This window comes from Orycteropus afer, unplaced genomic scaffold (assembly GCF_000298275.1).
Source record: "Orycteropus afer afer isolate SDZICR_OR568_19922 unplaced genomic scaffold, OryAfe1.0 scaffold00171, whole genome shotgun sequence".
In the NCBI taxonomy this organism is placed as follows: Eukaryota; Metazoa; Chordata; class Mammalia; order Tubulidentata; family Orycteropodidae; genus Orycteropus; species Orycteropus afer.
Window position 1 is genome coordinate 66,733 of NW_006921758.1, and position 19,891 is coordinate 86,623.

A 19,891-nucleotide genomic window follows, 5' to 3' on the forward strand; every position below is an offset into this window, starting at 1 on the left:
CAGTGCTGCTTCTTCCTCAGGGATGTGTTCTGGGTCTGTATCCTACTCCCTTGTTTCTACTACTTTATCCTGCTTCTTTGTGTGAACTGTGATGGTCTGTTGTGTCCGAGACATCATGGCATTGTTGTATTTAGATCTCTGTTAACTGTTTGTGAAGAGCAGTCAAGGGTGATTCTGGCTTTTCTTGGTGGTTTTTTATCGTTGGCCCATTGGTGGAGAAGGAGGTAGGGGCTCTCAGTAATTGAAGGTGTGGTGTGCAGGAGGTGTGCAGGAGGTGTGGGTGTAGTTGTGTCTATGGGGACTGTTGCTTTCTCCCACTCAGTTAGACAAAAATTACAATTGAATAATGATTAATAAAAAGTAAAAGTACATGGACAAAAAACATACCATGTCATCACACAGGAACAATAACAAAAAAAAAAAAAAAGAAGAAGAAGAAAACCTGAAATATCTGGGGATAGGGCACTAAGGGAAAAAAGGTAGAGAAGGAGAATAATGAAGAAAAAATGGGAAATGCAAAAAGAAAAGCAAGGAATGGGGTTAACCATGAGAAAGAAGGGGGAAAAAAATTAAATTAAAAAAAATTTTTTTTTTTTTTAAACCAGGAACAGGGAAAAGAAAAAAAGCTGAAAACTAGGACCTGGGAGGGGAAGAATAAAGATTAATAATAAAAAGGACAAAAATATTAATAATAATAGTAGTTTTAAAACAGACAAATACAAGCAAACTAAACACCAGAGAAAAGAAAGCAAAAAAGAAAAAAATCGGTGGAGGGACAGGGCATTGCCCCCAGGCTCCGTCTGAGCGCACAGACTACAATGGAGTTTTGCAGGCCCAGAAGGTCAGTGGGAGTGGGCGATGGCTGCACCTCTGTTCACCAAGCGGGTGTGGAGTATAAGAGTAACAAGAGGAATATCACACATTTTCAGTCCTGCAGGTCTGGAGTGTCCGTGGGGTTGCTGGCAAGCAGAACCTGTTCTTAAGCCCCTGGAATCTGGGAGAGTGCTGTCTCTTTAAATATGCAAAATGGTCAAGCTGCTTGTAAACATTCAAAATGGCGGCATCCTACAGACAGCCTAAAGTCCACAGCTCAGCCCGCCTTTCTCTTCGCCTTCTCCATTTTTTCCCCAGCCACCAGAGCCATCCTCTGTGCAGTCTCTGGCTAGCAGGGCTGATTTTTAGGCTAATTCTTAGGTTCTATCACCACTTAGCACTCTCCAAGCTGTCTGTACTGCCAGGATCGCTCAGGGTTGCTGCCAGACCACAGCTCCATATGTCTCCTTTTTTGGTATTTTCATGCAAATTCTTCTGCTAATTAGGGTTTAGTCCACTTCTATATCCTTCCCTTCAAGGCTCAGGGGTCCAGGATTGTCTTCTGTGTCTGTGTTAATTGGTTTTCCTTTTCTTTGTTGAAGAGGGTCTATGCAGTCTTTCTGCCTAGTCTGCCATCTTACTGGAACTCCCCAGACTCAGTAGTTTCTTGAATGAATAAAGGTATGAATGTATGAGTGAGACAACAAGCAAATACCAAAGAATGAAGACATGATGCTCTTTTATATTAATGCATTCTGAGAAGTGGTGGGAGGAAGAACTTGAATAATATCAAATTAGTTTCCAAACTTTTTTTTAAAGAACTTGATTTAGATATATCCAAAATAAAGTTCACATTGAGACTGCTGCCAGAATCTGAAGCTGGAACCTGTGTCTTAAATATCAGGATAGCATGTTTGAGTAGAAAAAAAGTAGCATTGCTATTGAGATACTAGAAAGTAGGAAGACAGTAATTGCAAGAGTTAAGAGATGGATGTCTCAAGCAATGGAGGAAAGGGAAAGCCCAAATAGAATATGAGTAGGATCTGTATTAATTGTTGGACACCAGATAAAACATAAAATGTATTTTTTGTTTTAGTGACTATAGCTTTGTAAGCATGAACGTCCAGTAGAGATTACTGTATTTTTCTTGTTTTTAGTGGAGCAGCTCGATGACTTTCAATTACATTTCTTCTTTAAAGAAATTTTAAGACCCCATTCCCTTTCTCACCCTACATCCTGAGCTACCCTTTTCTCCATGTGCACACTCACCATCTCCAGGTTACCCTAAGGATTCAGTCTCTTGACTGGCTTCCCTGTCCATTATTCCCTGATACACACTTCCCTGCATGTTACGGCATTACAAAGCTTTGCACAGCCATTCGATAGGATTTAGAACAAGAATGATAAATTTTTGCCTGCTGGATAACATTGATTATACTTGTATAGGCATTGTAGAGAGTGAGGGCATGACACACAGATTGTTTTTTTTTGTTTTGTTTCTCATGTTGCCAGCAATTTTTTTTTCCTTCGGTGAATTTAAAAGGCATTTTCATAAAGGTGCTACAAAATTATTTACCATATGTACCTCAGATGCAAAGTAATGAACTAGTCATTAGTCATGATTTGATTTAGTGTTCTGACTGGAATTCACAAAAATATTAAAATTCCTCACATCATATTTCTGCATGGGCACAAAATACCATCCCACAGGCTCAACCTGATTTGTCAGACTGCTTTGGCCTCATCTTTGATTCCAATGAACAAAGCCAAGTAAATGTGGATTGTGGCTGGCCTGCCAAATGTGGATGGTGTGGGCCTACTGCTATGGTTTTTTAATGACACTGACAATAATATAATGACACCTTAGCCTCTGTAGACATGTTTTCTCTTCTTGTTCTTCTGAGGACACCTTCTCTTAAGGAAAGAACCTAATTTCTATCTGCTAGAATCTATTATCTCTACTTAGCATTGTTTTTTTTTGAGGAATTAAATTATTCATCAACCAAGTGAAAAACTTGATTGCTAAATGCCCAGTTCTAGACATTAGAATTACCTGTGATATCAGATTTCTTTGCTATCTTTCAGAATGCTATGATTTTTATAGAAGCATAAGTTGTGAGATGATGGGGAAAATTTAATACTTATTTATCCAGCCTCATAGAATGATGTGGTCTATGACTGTAGCCAAAACTAATTTTTGATCTTTTATAAAATTAAGAAAACTAATTGAAAGCAAATTTATTTAACCGATGAGATTAAAAATATAGATCTGCTAAAATGTGAGCACACTGATTTTTGATCATAATTAATGGCATAAATATCTACTATACTTGTTGTTGTTGTTGTTGTTATGTGCCGTCGAGTCGGCCCCGACTCATAGCGACACCTCCTTGGGTTTCCGAGGCAGTATCACTACGGAAGTAGGATTGCCCAACCTTCCTTATAGGAACCCAAATAAGGGAAACAAACATGCATTTTGCTCTTACTTAAATCATGTTGACATCATACATAAATCAGGCAGAATTTGGAAATAGAGTGGGTGACAGCTTTCTGATATGGACTGAGAAAGTTACTCACTCTTTGGGCTTCTTTTGTTCTCCTTGTTATGCAAACCAGAAGGTGATAGGTAGACCCATTTTATCACCTAGTTTTGTTTTTTTTTTTCCCAACCAATTTGATAGATTCTTGAGCCCTGTGAGGGTTTTCAAGCTCCTTGAGAAAAACACAGCACATACCTAATGTGGTATAGGAGAAATAGTATTGGTCAGAGGCAGGAGAACTGGTCTAGTGAGTAACGTGTGACCTTGGGCCTTGGTATCTTTATATGTAAAAGAGAGAATTGGATTAAAATGCAGTGCTCTTCACATTTCTTTTCTTTTCTTTTCTTTTTCCTAAAGCTTTACTTGACAGTAGCGTACAACACAAATATTAACAAGTTTTCTAGGGGAAAGAAAAGACACAAATAGGAACTCGTTTTCCTCAAAGTGATCACTAAAATTCTAAATTAGTTTTACTATATGTAGTGAAGGGAGCTCTGGTAGCATAGTGGCTAAGACACTTGCCTGCTAACCAGACGGCTGGCGAGTCAAACCCACCAGCCACTCCTCGGAAGGAAGGTTGGGCAATCCTACTTCCGTAGTGATACTGCCTCGGAAACCCAAGGAGGGGTCGCTATGAGTCAGGGCTGACTCGACGGCAAACAACAACAACAATATGTAATGAAAAGTATAAGCCCCAACCCAGCATCCTGGCAGGAGGAATACCCTGTCTCATTTATCAATGATGTTAAGCATTAGATTGAAACGCTTGTTTCCCAGAGTCAAATAAATTTCCAGCAGGGAGTTGATCCTCTGAGATGCCTTCATAATGGCCATATGAAACCTAGTTTCACTGTGATCTTAATTTATTCTGTTGGCCAGAGACCTAAATAAACTAGTTTTTCTAATTGGAATGGACCCTCAGCATCCATACAAGGATAGATTTTAAACAGGACAGATAGGAGCAGTTCTTTTACATTGCAGCTCCCTGTTTTTTTAATTTGGATACAGTAACATGTAGAAAAGCAATTCTGCTTTTTTTGATGTTTTTAGAAGCTTTTTAATTGAGGAACATTTCTGTTCTAATTACTGTGTAAAGAACTCCAAAGTAGCCGCATTTATTTTCCCAGAATGTCCTTATAATGAGTTATGTTAAGAAGATGGCATTTCTTATTTCAAAGGAGGTTCAAGTTTGTTCAGAGTTTGGGACTTTCAGTCTTAGTAATATTCTGATTGGAGGTGGGAGTGGGGTGCTGCAAGGTTTGGGCAGTATATACTGCTTAAACCATGTGCCTAAGAGTTGCACAGGTGTCGTCTTGGGACTGGTAGGCAGCCTAGAGCTTCTGGCCCATCCTCTGAACTGGCTTATCCTGACACAGGAGTCTTTAACTGTCTTTCACAGCTGGCCACCTCCCTAACAGCATTTACTGGTCATTCTGGGCCTTTGTTTTGTTGTTATATGCTGTCGAGTCAGATCCAACTCATAGCAACCCCTCCTTGGATTTCCGAGGCAGTATCACTACAGAAGTAGATTGCCCAACCTTCCTTCTGAGATGTGGCTGGTGGGTTTGAACCGCCAGCCTTCTGGTTAGCAGTCAAGTGCCTCAGGCACTATGCTACAAGAGCTCCTGCCTTTGTTTTAGCTGCTTATAAAGCTCAATATACCATAAATTTTAAAGCTCCTAGGACAGTAATTTACCCAGAACCACACACAGCTGCCACCAGCAGAGGCCCAAACTCTTGTAAGAGACATGGAGAGAGAGAAAGAGATTTAAAAAAAAAAAAAAAAGGCAACAAAAACTTTCTAGGCCAAAGTTCAGCATGTGCTCTTTCTCTTGAAATTTATAAATCTGAAGATACAACCAAGCATTCTTAGAGGTGCTAAAACACAATCTTCAGACATATGTAAGAGCTGCATCCTAGAATCTAATTTTAGTTTCTCAGCTGTTGTTTTTCATCTAAATCTTTTAAGAGATTATCAAAGTCAGTCTCACCTACACCTGGAGATAATAATTGCTGGCAAACTAACAACATTAAGAGTTCTCTGAGAGAAAAACATACAGCAAAACTAAATAAAAATTTGCAGAGAGACACACCAAATCACAGCCTTCAAAATCCAAGAGCTCTTATCTCACAGGGTCCCAGGGGTCTATAGAGATGGTGGGGTATAAGAAACCCCTTTTCTGGCAACTGTTCCAACCCTCAGACCTCCTCAGGGGTCCCATCAAGAAAAACAGCTTTGGATCCCATCCTCATCGCCATTTGTGCTAGGGAAATAAAGACCCCAGGTTTAAAAATGTGCTATAGAGAAGAGACCCTTTTATTATGTTTTAAACAGGAAAAAGACAAAACAAAGATAGTCATCTGGATGAGGGAATCCAGCAACTTGTAGCCAGAACAGAGGCCGATGGAATCCCTTCACATTTGATTTTCAGGCAACAAGAACTTTCTTCAGAATAAATCTTTCCTGGAAGGAGTCCCAATATGCAAAATGGGCAAAAGTGGGATTGTTCTGAAGCGAAGACAAGCTATAAAAGCCAGAGCCTCATTCTTTTGGCTCATCCCACACATTTTGAAATAATTATTTTAGATGATCACTAAGGATCTTTCCGGAAGCTCTGGTAGCGTAGTGCCTAAGGCACTTGACTGCTAACCAGAAGCCTGGTGGTTCAAACTCACCAGCCACTCCTCGGAAGGAAGGTTTGGCAATCTACTTCCATAGAGATACCGCCTTGGAAACCCAAGGAGGGGTTGCTATGAGTCGGGTCCAACTCGACAGCACATAACAACAACAAGGATCTTTCCAATTGAAAAGGTGTTTCATGTTAATTTATAATGAAGTTATAGTAGGACTAAAGAGCCAATTCAAGTGAAATAAACATAATCTGAGTAACAGATTTATGCCATGGTGCATGGTCTGGGCAGATTTGTTTAAAGTCTATCTCCACTAGTATGACTATGTGAACACATATAAGCAGATTAGATGGTGGTCAAGAATGTGTATTTTGCTGTAAGACAGATCTTGGCTACAGTTTGGACTCTACCATTTATTAACTACAACATTGACCAAATTGTTTAATTTTCTAGTATTTGATTTCTCATCCATAAAATGAGATTGATAATGGCACCTACTATCCAGGGTTACTGTGAGTGTTAAATGGCGCATTAAGCCTGTGAACTCTTGGTGTTAGCATGCAGTAATTGCTCAAAGGGTAAGAGCTCATTTAAGCCCAGAGATGCTAGTTGAAAGAATGAATAAATATAGAACTAGATTTTTATTTATTTATTGAATATCTTTGTTTTATTTATTTAACATTAATATTCAGACTTGTTGAACTATTTGCTAATGCAAATAATCATAATGTTATTCAGTTCCAAAACTTTTGAAGGAAAATGAAAAAAATGAGATGCTAAAATAGCACAAACAATTTTCATTTCAGGAACAAAGTCACTGTTAAGATCAAGGGGGTTTGTCAATTTATTAGTTTTGTTAATGTAAAAACCTAGGATTCTGGAGCAGTGATTCTCATGTGTTAGCATGCATCAGAATTACTGGGGAGTATGTGCTGAAATAAAGGTTATTGGTACCCATCCCCAGAGTTTCTGATGCAGTGGGCTGGAGTGTGGCCTGAGAATTTGCATTTCTAATGTGTTGCCATGTGATGCTGATACTGCTGGGATTAAAACCCATGGCCAACAAATCAATTCCAACTCATAATGACCCTATAGGACAGCAGAACTGCCCCATAGGGTTTCCAAGGCTGTAATCTTTACAGAATCAGATTGCCACATCTTTTCTCCTGTAGAGCAGCTGGTAGGTTTGAAATGCTAACCTTTTGGTTATCAACCAAGCATTTAACCACAGTGCCTCTTTATAGTAACTGAACCAAACCCACTGCCATCAAGTCCATTCTGACTCATGGTGATCCTTTAGAACAAAGTAGAACTGCCCCTTATGGTTTCCAAGGCTGTAAATCTTTACAGAAGCAGACTGCCCACGGAATGGTTGGTGGATTTCAACCACCATTCTTTTGGTTAGTGCCAAAGAGCTTTGACCACTATGCCACCAGGCCTCCTTTCTTTACAGTAAAGGTAATAGTAATTAAACAATGTAACTGGATTACTTTGTTTGGAGTGCAGGTGCTAAATACAGAAATGCTAATGAAAAGATATATACTTAAATGTATCAACCACTCACACCAGCTGTGAATTTGAGTACCACAATAATTATAAAATGTGTGATTCTCTCCAGGTAATTGATTGTTTAAAAATCTCCCTATATATGCTTTTTCCCTCACTTATTTTTGTAAGAGGTCTCTTCCTTTCTCTTTAATTTTACTTTTGATGTAAATATATTTTTAATGTTCAAAGCAGAAATGAACCTTTTATACAATTTTGCTCTATTATTAGGTTTGTTCATAAGCTATTCCTGCACTCTTAGCTTTTATACTGAAACATGTTTTCTTGCTTTTGTTGTAGTATGGAAGAGAAGAGAGCAACTGGACAATCATAGTATCCTGAATGAGAAACACAGGACATCATCTGTATGCCATTAGGACAGACAACAGTCTGAATTATGATAGATTTCTTTGGCTACCTTTTCACAGTTGTGCATAACTTAGTTTGTATTATCAGTGTATTACCAGGGTGATTGTTTCCATATGCCAGAGAAAATGAATTGCAATCATAAAATGATGATTTGTAAACTTAGTAGTAGAAGCTTACTTACCTTCTCTTAGAAAGATGGTAACGTAAGCCATATAACATAGAATTTTCCTCAATAGTTTTAGTGCCTCCCTTAGTACTTAGATACAGAGATGTTTGTTCATTTGTTCCTTAGCGTAAATTGTGTGTTTTCCTGCTCAACCAAATGAGATTTTTTTTTGTGTTTAAAGCTGACTTTAGTAAATTTCATAGGTAACATTTCCTGTGATTCATCTTTATCACCAGAAGGTGTTAAGTGCTTGCCTTTTTATTTTCTCTCTGTATTTACTATTCAATAGTAATATTTAGTTTTAAATCAAGAATTTGAAAAACTGGATTTCTTCCCCTCCACTTTTTTTTTTTTTTTTTTTTTAAAGCAGACTCCCTAAATCCATCTTAAGGTGACCCTCCTTACTTTGTTCATGTTCACCTTATGCGTCAGTAAGATCTGGGCACACGTCCACCATTGTTCTTTCCACACCACATTGTAATCAGCTATTTGTCAGGTTCCACTACAAGACTAAGGGTCTTGTGCCTTATATATCTTTGTATCTCCAACACTTGGCACATGGTAGGTACTCTGTAAACGTTGTGTGTAATGAATGAATGAACATTTAGCTTCTGTAAAGGTAAATCTTCTTTGTTTCTGTATTATGAAACATCTTTATTAGAATTTGTGATTGAGTCTGACATTGTTATATTTACCTCATGTTGCCTTTATTTTCCATGGACTAATAAATCATTAGAGATACTCAGAGGCATAATTAGTTAGAGCAATTATTTAATATTTGAAGATGGTCTTGGAATTAAAGGCATATTCTAGAGAGAAATTTAGATACCAACCAAAGGGAAATGACAAATACTATATGTTAAGTGTTAAATACAAAATAAATCATCATGTTTGGGTTTTTTTGGGTAGAAAGCAAATAGGTAGAATGTGATTTTTGTACTTTGCCCTTATAGATGGTCTTTTCAGTTGAACAGGGATTGGATGAATGAATGGTTAGGGTATAGAAAGTGCAACTATGGATTATTTTTTTCTTCATTTAGGAACTGTGAGTTAAAATTTTATCTTCCTGGTTTATCTACAGGAAAGTAAAAATCTGTTAGAAAACATATTCCCTAGGAAGGTCAATTCTCAGACACTTCATTTTGGTTTCCCTTGGTCCTAATAACTATCATCCTGCTGATCATACTTCATTCTCTTCAGAGCAAGGGGAAAAAAAAACTCTGAAAGTTTGATGTATTGGAAAAATTTCCTCAAGGCATTTAACAATACATAGCAAATGGGATTTTGATTCTTTTCTAAGACCTTTTGCCATAGGGTGTTTTTAGATAGGAATGGTAAAATGAAAATTAGAGAAGTATAAGATGAAAAAGGAATGGTAAAAATAAAGTATCTTTTAGGGAGGTTTTAATTGGTGATCTGAAATCTAAGAAGCGTCTGCTTTTTTTCAGGCCTTGTTGTTGTTGTTGTTATGTACCATCGAGTCGGACCCAACTCATAGTGACCCCTCCTTGGGTTTCCAAGGCAGTATCACTACAGAAGTAGATTGCCCCATCTTCCTTCCGAGGAGTGGCTGGTGGGTTTGAACCACCAGCCTTCTGGTTAGCAGTCGATTCAGGGCTTAGTGTTTCTAATCGCCTCCTGTACTCGATCAAGAAGTAGCAATATAAGGATTTGCTTTCACCTTGACTAAATCCTTGGACCTCATTTTTAATGTAGTAATCTTGAAAAGACTTCACGTAATTTTAAACTGTCAAATAGCAGATAATGACTAAAATCAAATTCCTATGAGAAATGGAAATAATTTGTTTGCCATACATTTTATGCTTTTGTATCTCTAAATTTAGTATGGCAAGACATGTCCATTGTGGAAGTTAAGAATAATATGCATCTATGTTTGATTTCTTTCATAAAACTTTAAGAGCATTTTAAACCCTTTCTGCTAGACTTAGTAAAGGCTAAGGATATGCATTTAAAAAGAAAAAAAAAAAAAAACTGGAGACTTTTATTTAAAATAATTGGAGCTTTTTCCTAATACAAAGAACATGATCTGCCATTCTCATTTAAGTAATAAGACAGGAAGAATTGACCTACACACTGATTTGCTAAATAGATTTTTCAGAAACATCTGCACATCTTTTTCCTTGTGCACTATTTGTTTAATACAGCAAGAGTGGCACATTATAGCTGGGCAATTATCCATCCTTCAAGACTTAGTTATCATAACACTAATTGATCATTTAAGGCATAAGATAGTCTAACATTAGGAACATGTGAGGCTAATCTGCTCAAAAAGATTAACAAATTAATATTGTTGCTGATATTTGCATAATTGGCTGCAATTATTTAATGTTTAATTGGGTTGATCAAATGAGATTCAGCAATTCACATGTGCATGAATATAAACAGAACTGGTGGCACTCAAAATGATAATGATTAACTTATTTTGCATGTTCTCTTCCTCCCACTTTATTCAGTTACTACTTTTCAGACCCAGTTTGTCAGCTTTTTCCAAAACACATCAGTAGAAACCAAGACTTTAAAATGAAGTGTTCTGACATAGGCAAAACCTAAGGATTTCTTACGAATATTTGCTGTTGGAAATTTCCTTTGATACAGTCATTTCCTAAGGATTCAACTCATGATACACCACAAGAATGAGGAAGTATTCCATGCTATCCGGTACTTTGCAGCTGGCAGGAATGAATACATTAATAATACCTGCTTTAGCCTTTGCTTTCAAAAGCATATAGAAGAAGTGAAAAGGAAAGGAAAAGAAAAATCTTTGTGGAGAATCTTGGTTTGGGGTTGTTGTTTTCAGCCTGGTAAACATCCTCTGGAGACACTGGGTGGTGCGAACCATTAAGTGCTTAACTACTAGCTGAAAGGGTGCAGTTGAAAATCTATCCAGAGGCACCTTGGAAGACTGGCCTGGCAATCAGCTTCAGAAAGGTCACAGCCGTGGAAATGCTATGGAGCAGTTCTGCTTTGCACATGGTGGGGTCATGGGGAGTTGTAATTGACTTGCCAGCAACTTCAACAACAACAAACATTCTCTATGCTTTTCTCAAAAGATAGCTTATAAGAAAGAAAGAAAGGAAAAAAAGATCAGAGAGAGAGGCAAGAAAGCATAGTATAACATCAACTGTATGGCGGCATGCAGTCCACTGTGTATAATTCTTCACTGTATTAGTTTTGTTGTTTGATATAATTGTACCTAAACAAGTGGAGTCTTGCTTTCCTCAAATCAGAGCCCGTTAGGCCACTTGAAGGCAATTAATCAGTGTGTGCTAGAAGAATTGTGAGACTTTTAAAACTGCAGCTCCAGCTCACTTTTAAGCAGATTGTGCTGTGAGATCAGCTATCAAAATAAGCTTATTTTCTTTTTCCATTGCCACTCAGTGCTCAATCACTGCATTCTTTTTCCTTAAGAAGTTCCTTTTTAAAATGTTATGTTCTGTTTACTATTATGATTGGGAAAATATATTTTAAGCAGAAACAACATTTGTTCACTTTCAATGAAATGACTATATTGAGAATGATATTTTGTTAAATTTTTAGAGCAGTATATATTCTGAGGCTACAGGAAGGCAAATGGCTTAGGGGTTAGAGAAACATTTTAAGGATCCTTGATTCTAAATACTATCAAAGAATTCTTTGTATTGCGGATTTCTTCTTATGTAGATATGCAAAAACTTAAATTATGAATATTAATACTAACAAATGAGTTTAGTGGATACTTTATAATACTTGTCAATTGTTTTCCCACAAGTACAGTGTTTTCTAGGTATCACCTCAAAATGGAGACTAAGGGTATCAGCTTTTCAATAAATATTACCTATTAATTGACAAAGGTCATAGAATTATAATTTGATCAGTTAATAGAATAAATGTTGATTGAGTTCCCTCAAATTCGTCTAACACCATCAGCAATAGAGATCAGGAAGTTAGTTTTAGCAAATAAATGACATGTAGACATAATTCTCATGAGGTTTACGGTCCTCGGAAGGAAGATGGGGCAATCTACTTCTATAGTGATACTGCCTCGGAAACCCAAGGAGAGGTCGCTATGAGTCGGGTCCGACTCGATGGCACATAACAACAACAACAACATTTGAATTAAGTTTATATATATAAGCAGTGTTGTATAATGAGAGTAAGCCAAGAACACCTCTCAATAAGAAATAACAGTGAACACTTTCATTCCTTTTTCAAGGAAATTTCTTTTTTCGTTCCTTCTTTATCTCTAGGGCAAAACTACTTAGCAAGTCTGGGATTTAGGGTTATGTATGTAAGCCACTGCTTACATGCACAAATTATGTCTTCCTGCTTGAATAGTGCCAAGCTGGTCTGTTTGTTGACTGCATTCTTTGGAGCAATGCTGAGTTGTTATGGTACACAGAACAAATGAACACCTCAGATAACAGCATCCTTGCTGATTTTCTGGAACTCAAAGCCAGATAATATTAAAGTAAACAAAGAAAATGATCCTAGAGTGAGTTTTTCTGGAAAATGTCTGTCATAAATCAAGCTGTTTAGAGGTGTTAGTTTGAAGATGATGGATCCAACTACTTAGAAAATAACAGGTGGAAGACTAACTTTAATATAACCATGATTTTTCACAGTTTGATGCTTTAAAAAATAATGACAGATATTTATTATCACTGACAAAAGCTCTTTTAAAAATTCAAAGGGAAGGAAGTGATTTATTTCATGTCTTCAGTATACATACCATAATAAAAGACTTTTCCAATACTTAATTTTGGGAAGTTGATCATGAAACACAGCAACAGGATATAGTATACTGTGTTTGTGGGTAAATAATTCCTAGAAGCAGAGATATGTAAACATAATTGTTTTAAGAAATATTGATAAAGGCATCAAATTTAGTCTTAAAAATAAAAATGATCTTTGAAATCTGCTGGATACAAACAAGTATTGAAGTTCTAAGTCTTCTTCTGTCTCAAAGTATGTTTGTCATACCACAATAGATCCCGTAATAAGACTTGAGGCATTTAATGTTCAATGTGCATAATCCACTGTTGGGACACTATGATTTAACTGTAAGGTGTCAAATGAGAATGAGTTTAATTGTGGTTTCATTGACAGGTTTCTCTGCACATCACTCTATGTGGTGATGGTTATTAAGCTACCATCACAGTGTCTGGAACATAATACCTCAGAGCTACTAGCACAATGGCTAGATTCTTTGTTCCCATATAGATTATTGAAGTGTGGAGAAAAGTTTAATTAAAGATGGCAGAGGAAGAAAACTAACTAGAGAGAGAAAGGAATAAGATGGAGGAAAAACAAATCAAAGTTACTTCTGTGTTGTCTAAAGGAGCTTTTTTTTTTTTTTTTCCCTTATTCTGCCAGGCATGGGATATTTAGCTTCAGTGCAGGTGCCAAACACAAGTAGTGCCAATTAGGAAGTGATTAAAGATAGTGGTCAGTTGATTAGATATTGGAATTAAGCCACAGTCTTGTGGTTATACCTTAAGGGTTGTGTTACATGAAAACAACTTGAGGTTACTACTGGATAAGATTTTATTTCATAGTTGTATTTAAAAAAAAAAATTGGCATTGGGTCTATTCTGACTCAGAGCGACTCTATAGGATGGAGCAGAACTACCCCATAGGGTTTCCAAGACTGTGTACCTTTATGGAAGCAGGCTACCACATCTTTTTTTCCATGGAGCAGCTGCAGGGCTCAAATCACTGACCTTTCACTTGGCAGATGAATGCTTTAACAACTGTGCCAACAGGGCTCCTTATAGTTGTATAGTCTATAAAATTGATTGTATTATTTCTTCAACCATTTTATCCTTTCTAAAATTCATGAAGCTTCCTGAGACTGAAAAAAGTAAGTGAAAAGGAGTATCCAATGACTTTTTACTGTTACTATTTTTTCCTTAGAAATGCTCTTGACCACTATCCCTGTTTCTGTGGTGAAGGTTAACTGATTTGGAATTTAGTTGAATATTGTTTAGTTTTTGACTAAACTGTGCAACAATTTGGTGCAAATCTCTTAAACTTTCATATGGTTATTGAAGTCATTCTCAGGGTTAAGAAAGCAACACAAGTATCTGCCTCAATTTCTACTTCATTGATAAGTTTGTGAAGAGTGCAAGAATTCTCAAATGTGGCTACAAGAAGATTTTTGAATCAGGTCTTAGAAATAAGCTAGGATATCTGTATGCATCTGTAATTTCTGCAGATGTTTCCCTCATGACTTAGAATGAATGATCCCACAATGCACACAATTAGCTAATACATGGAGCCTGACCCTCTGTTCAGAAGAATTTGTGCTTACTTAATATGGCAGCTAAGGGAAAATAAGTAGTTTGAGGAAGTAGTTTTTAATTCAGTTTATAGAAAGGAGAAGGAGAATATTAGCTTAACTATGAAATTTTTAGAACCTATTCTTTTCATCTAAATCTGATTGCGATTACCATTGTGATTATAACCCCAGCTTTTGCAAGTCTAAAATTTCTTTAGTTGTGTAGTGATTTTTGAAATTCCCTTTAAGTAAGAAAAATTAAGCAAAAAGAAATAAGCTTTTCGTAAGTGAGGCTTGGCTTTCATGAAAAATTCTTTGAATTAAGGATTATATTAAAAGGATTTAAGCTCATTAAAATTATAATGGAAATACAGAAAATATAGTGGGTACAGTAAAGGGAACTACCTCATTCTTTTAAGGTTTTGTAGAAGCACAATTAAAATGGCTTTGTGTAAAGCACATTTTAAAATGGCTTTGTTACACATGAACCATCTGGAGTGAAAGAACTCTGTATTTGTATGTCTGAAGGACCTGGAATAATTGTATTTTGCTGGCAATAGACACATTCTTTATTGTTTGCAGGTTCCTCATTACATCTGTAATTATGCACTATTTTTGTCATCAATAAATGACTTAAAGGAATTCTGTTTGTATAGTCTTATGAAGTCAGCATTGTTGGGTGCATGGAATAAAAATGCTTAACTATGATTTTTATCCCAGTGCAAGGATTTTGGTCAGTAAATTTGTGGTATTTTAAAACCAAAATAACATTAAGAGCATGAAAAGAATTGAACACACCAGGAAGAAAACCAGAAACTAAGACTGGATAGTGTCTAAATATGTGTTTTATGTTCTCAAATATTTGGAAAAGGAATACATTAGACTTTTAAGATTTGTCTTTCTATCCCATGGGCATAAATTTATCTTTAGTAAAATTTAGCTTTGTCTTTTGACTTAATGCACAGAATAAGGGGAATGAGTCACCCCTTCCTTTTACTGTCTACCTCATTGATACAACAATACAATCATATGTGGTTAACTAGCTTTAGAATAAAAGATACTGCATAAAGCCAAAGACATTCTCTATAAACCTAGAGAACATCAATGATGTGTCCTTTCTGTTAAACCAGGCCTTGTATACATTTCTCTCACAAGTATGTGTCTTGAGAGAGTGAAACCAAGTGCAGATATATCTGAGGGTCACATATTTCATACTCATTTTTTTGTAATTTGTACAAGTGATTTCAAGTGCAGCAGAACTTGAGATTTTTTCAAAGAGATACTCTCAACTGAATTTAAAATTTAAAAGTGCTCTGTGACGCTCTTCTCCAGACTTTGTCAACCTGTGAAAATATTGGCCTTTAATCTTTGTCAAGAAGTTACATATGGCATTTAGAAGGTCCAGGCAAAGGTCATTAGTCAAGTTCTCGTAGTGTCAAGGCACAACCTCCACAAAAGTGACAAAGAGAAGTGTCATTCTTGAGCTTATGTGATGTATCAGATGAGACAGCAGTCTCTGCAGGATTGAAATTGTCTCTACTGGTTTACTAATGAACAACAACAAAGAACTTTGAACTTTTATTATGATTTTTCTGTTAACTAATTAATTTTGATTAGGATATTTTTCAAATCAGGTAAGGTGTCTAATTCTACAAACATGACAACATATATGACATCATGGTAACTTATCCTTACGTGAAATATACTATCATTGCCTAATTTTATTGCAGGATCCCATTTGTGGTAGTTAAGGTTATGTGTCAACTTGACTGGGCCTGGTTTTGAGTGGCTGAGCAGCTGGATATAGTTATTGCCCATGATGAGACTGGTAATTGACTCCAGCTGGAATCTACTGTGAGCAGCTGGGTAGCTGCCTTAGGGATGTGGTCTGCTCCCAGTATATAAGAAGCTTTAGGAATGGTCTGTAGTTTTTTGGCATGCTTGAATCCTGCATGTAGCAAAGTTTTTCAGCAGCCTGCCATGTTGTCTGCCTATCTTGGGACTCTTAATGAACTTGAATCAATGGCCTGCTGTGTGGTTTGGTAATATCAGGACAGTGCCTCTTTACTTGTCAACCTTAGGTTTGTCAGCCTCAGTAGCCAGCAGCTGCCTGAGTGAAAATAGCCTCCGATTTCAGTGGGCTGGGAGCAAGAGGCAGAGCTGAAGCCCAAGTTTGAGTGGCTTTCACCCAGCCTCTACAACCTGGCACTTTGAACTTGGACTTCTAGCCTCCCAAACTGTAAGAGAATAAACTCCTGTTTGTTCAAGCCACCCATTTGTATATTTTCTGTTAGAGCAGCATGAAGCAACCAAAACAGAATTTGATACCAAGAGAATGGGGTGCTGCTCTGACAGATAACCTAGAATGTGGAAACAGGAGTGGAGTGTGTGCTTGCGGAGAGACACCAGCAGAGAGAGCAGCAGCAGAACAGAGACCGGCATTAAAGGACAGCAGGCTTACCAGCCCACAGAGAAGAAACCTGGAGCCATTGGATAGGTGGCTTCCTTGAGGAGTGGGGTTGCCTTCAGACATTAATTGGTAGAAGATACCAGCATGAAATGGAGTAGCAGGTTAGTCGGCCCACAAAGCAAGGAAGCTGAGTGTGTTTTGGGCAGGAAGATTGCTGGAGGACTGGGTTGTCTTTGGTAATAATTGGCAGAAGCAGAGAGACCAAGGAAACAGGGAGCAGAGCTGCCTCATCCTCAAAGGGTAGGCCCATGGCCTCTGGGAGTGGAACTACCATAGCCCCCTAGGTTTCAAAGAGTGAGGCCTTCATCAACCTTGGTTCTGGAGTGTGGGACTGGGTTCATGTGAGCCAGTGGGATGGGGCCATAGCTGCTGCCCAAAAGTGAGGGGGCAGGGCTGCCATGCCCAAGAGGGAGAGGAATGGGGCCCACAAGGCCAAGAGGGTGAGGATGCCACTCAGAGGAACTAGGGGATGGGAGCCACCCAGTGAAGGAGATCTGTACAGGTGCCAAGCTGACAAGGGTTGGAATTATAGTTAAGGTTATGTGTCAGCTTGGCTGGGCCTGGAGAATAAATTCCTGTTTGTTCAAGCCACTCATTTGTGGTATTTTCTGTTAGAGCAGCACAAAGTAACCAAAACACCATCCTTATGGGAGGAAAAAAACCCACAACTAATACATAGACACTGCATATATGTGTGGAATTAGAATCCACTGGTGGCATCGTTGGTAAGGCATGTGGCTGCTAACCCGAAAGTTGGCGGTTCAAATCCACCAGCTTCTCCACAGGAGGAAGACAAGGCAATCTACTTCCATATAGATTTACTGCTTTGAAAACCCAATGGGAGTGACTATGAATTGGAATCAACTTTATGATAGTGGCTTGATTTGGTATTTTGTTCTCTAGCTACATCCCGATGCAATAGGGATAGTTTTAAATGAAACGCCTGGGTATCCTCTCCTGAGTTTTTGTTACTACATCAGTGGGGCTTTTGAAAACATATGGGATAAACTCTTGAAAAAAATTTTAGATCAAAATATTCAGGGAAATTGTTTGTATCCCAAATGCAATACAACTACTTCTAAAGCTGAACTGATTTAATTAGAAAAGGAAGGTTAAACTGCATTTATTTTAAAGGTAGTTACATAATCTAGTAAAAATTTCTCCTCAAAGATTCATGCTAATGATAAACAAAGTTTGTATGTGTTTTAATCTCTATTTTTTCCCCAAGCCATGGCAGAATGTAACAGGACATCTTTCTTAAAATGCAGGTAATAATTAAGAGAATTATCAAAGAAACACTGACAGTGTGACCTTGGAGAATATCCTTGTAGAATATTCCATATCCTTAATTCATGAGTAAAATGGAGATCACAATAGAACTAACCTCATGGATTATAAGGATTAGTGGATTAATATTTGTAACGAACTTTATGTGTTAAGTTGGAGCTGAAGAAAGAATTTTAAATAAATGAATAAGCCCAAAGACAGGGAGGGGGCTATGTGTTGAAGCAGATGTGATCTGCCTTCCCTTTTTGCAATTTGTGTGCCAGATGGAGGCAGTGAACACTCTGGATCCATAGTATAGATACTTGCCCCAGGACAAGTGGTATCACCTAGCTTCCCCAAAAATGCCTAGGGTGAGTTTGAAATGTGTGATCTGTGCAAGCATGGAAGTGAAAAACAGGGCTAGATTAAGCAATGATTGATAAACTTATTGAGATATATTCCCAACTGAGTTTAGATGATTTAGTTTATTATTATTGAAATATAATTTATGTACAGTGAAATACACAAAACTAAAGTGACATGCGTCAATGCTTTTTTTTTTTTGCAGTGTTCCCTCCCCTCCCCTCCTACCCCTGGTAACCAACAAAGAAAGTTTCCTTCCATATATAAACCTTTCCTTGACTTTTTACAATAATGAACTCATACTATATTTGTCCTTCTGTGATTGACTTATTTCACTCAGCATAATGTCTTGCAAGTTCATCCACATTATGCAGTGTTTTGTAGATTCTACATTATTCTTTAGTGCTCCATGGTCTTCCATTGTGTGAATGTACCATAGTTTGGTAATCCATTCTTCTGTTGATAGACACAGGTTGTTTCCATCTCCTTGCTATTGTAAATAGTGCTGTGATGAACATGGGTGTGCATATATCTATTCTTGTCCTGGCTCTCACTTCTTTAGGATATATACCTAGTAATGGGATTGTTGGGTCAAATTGTATTTCTAATTCCAACTTTTTAAGGAATCATCATATGCTTTCCACAGTGGTTATATCATTTTACAGTCCCACTAGAAGTATATGAGTCCCAATCTCTCCACATCCTCCCCAGCATTGGTTATTCTCTGTCTTGTTGAACTTTACCATTAGTGCCGGAGTGAGATAGTATCTCATTGTTGTTTTGATTTGCATCTCTCTGATGGCTAATGACTGTAAACATTTCTTCATGTATTTGCTGGCTGCCTAAATATCCTTTTTAGTGAAGTGTCTATTCCTGTCTTCTGCCCTTTTTTTAATTGGATTATTAATCTTTTTGTTGTTGAAGTGTTGGAGTTTTCTATACATTTTAGAGATAAGTCCATTGTCACATATGCCATTGCTGAGTATTTTTTCCCAATGTGTAAGTTCTCTTTTGACTCTTTTGGAGAAGTCTTTTGAAGCACATAAAAATTTAATTTTTAGAAGGTCCCATTCATCTGGTTTATCTTCCGCTGTTTGTACATTTTGAGTTTGCTTGATAGTCTATTTATGCCATAAATAGGGCCCCTAAATTTGCCCCTATTTTTTAATTGAGGAACTTTATAGTTTCAGGTTTCACATTTAAGTCTTTGATCCATCTGGAGTTAGTTTTTGTGTATGGCGTGAGGTACGCATCTTGTTTCATTTTTCTGCAAATGGATATCTAGTTTTGCCAGCATCATTTGTTAAAGAGACCACCTCTTGCCCATTTAATGGATTTCAGCCCTTTGTCAAAAATCAGCTGACCATAGGCTGATTGATCTATTTCTTGGTTCTCAGTTCTGTTGTGCTGATCAATGTGTCTGTCATTGTACCAGTACCAGGCAGATTTGA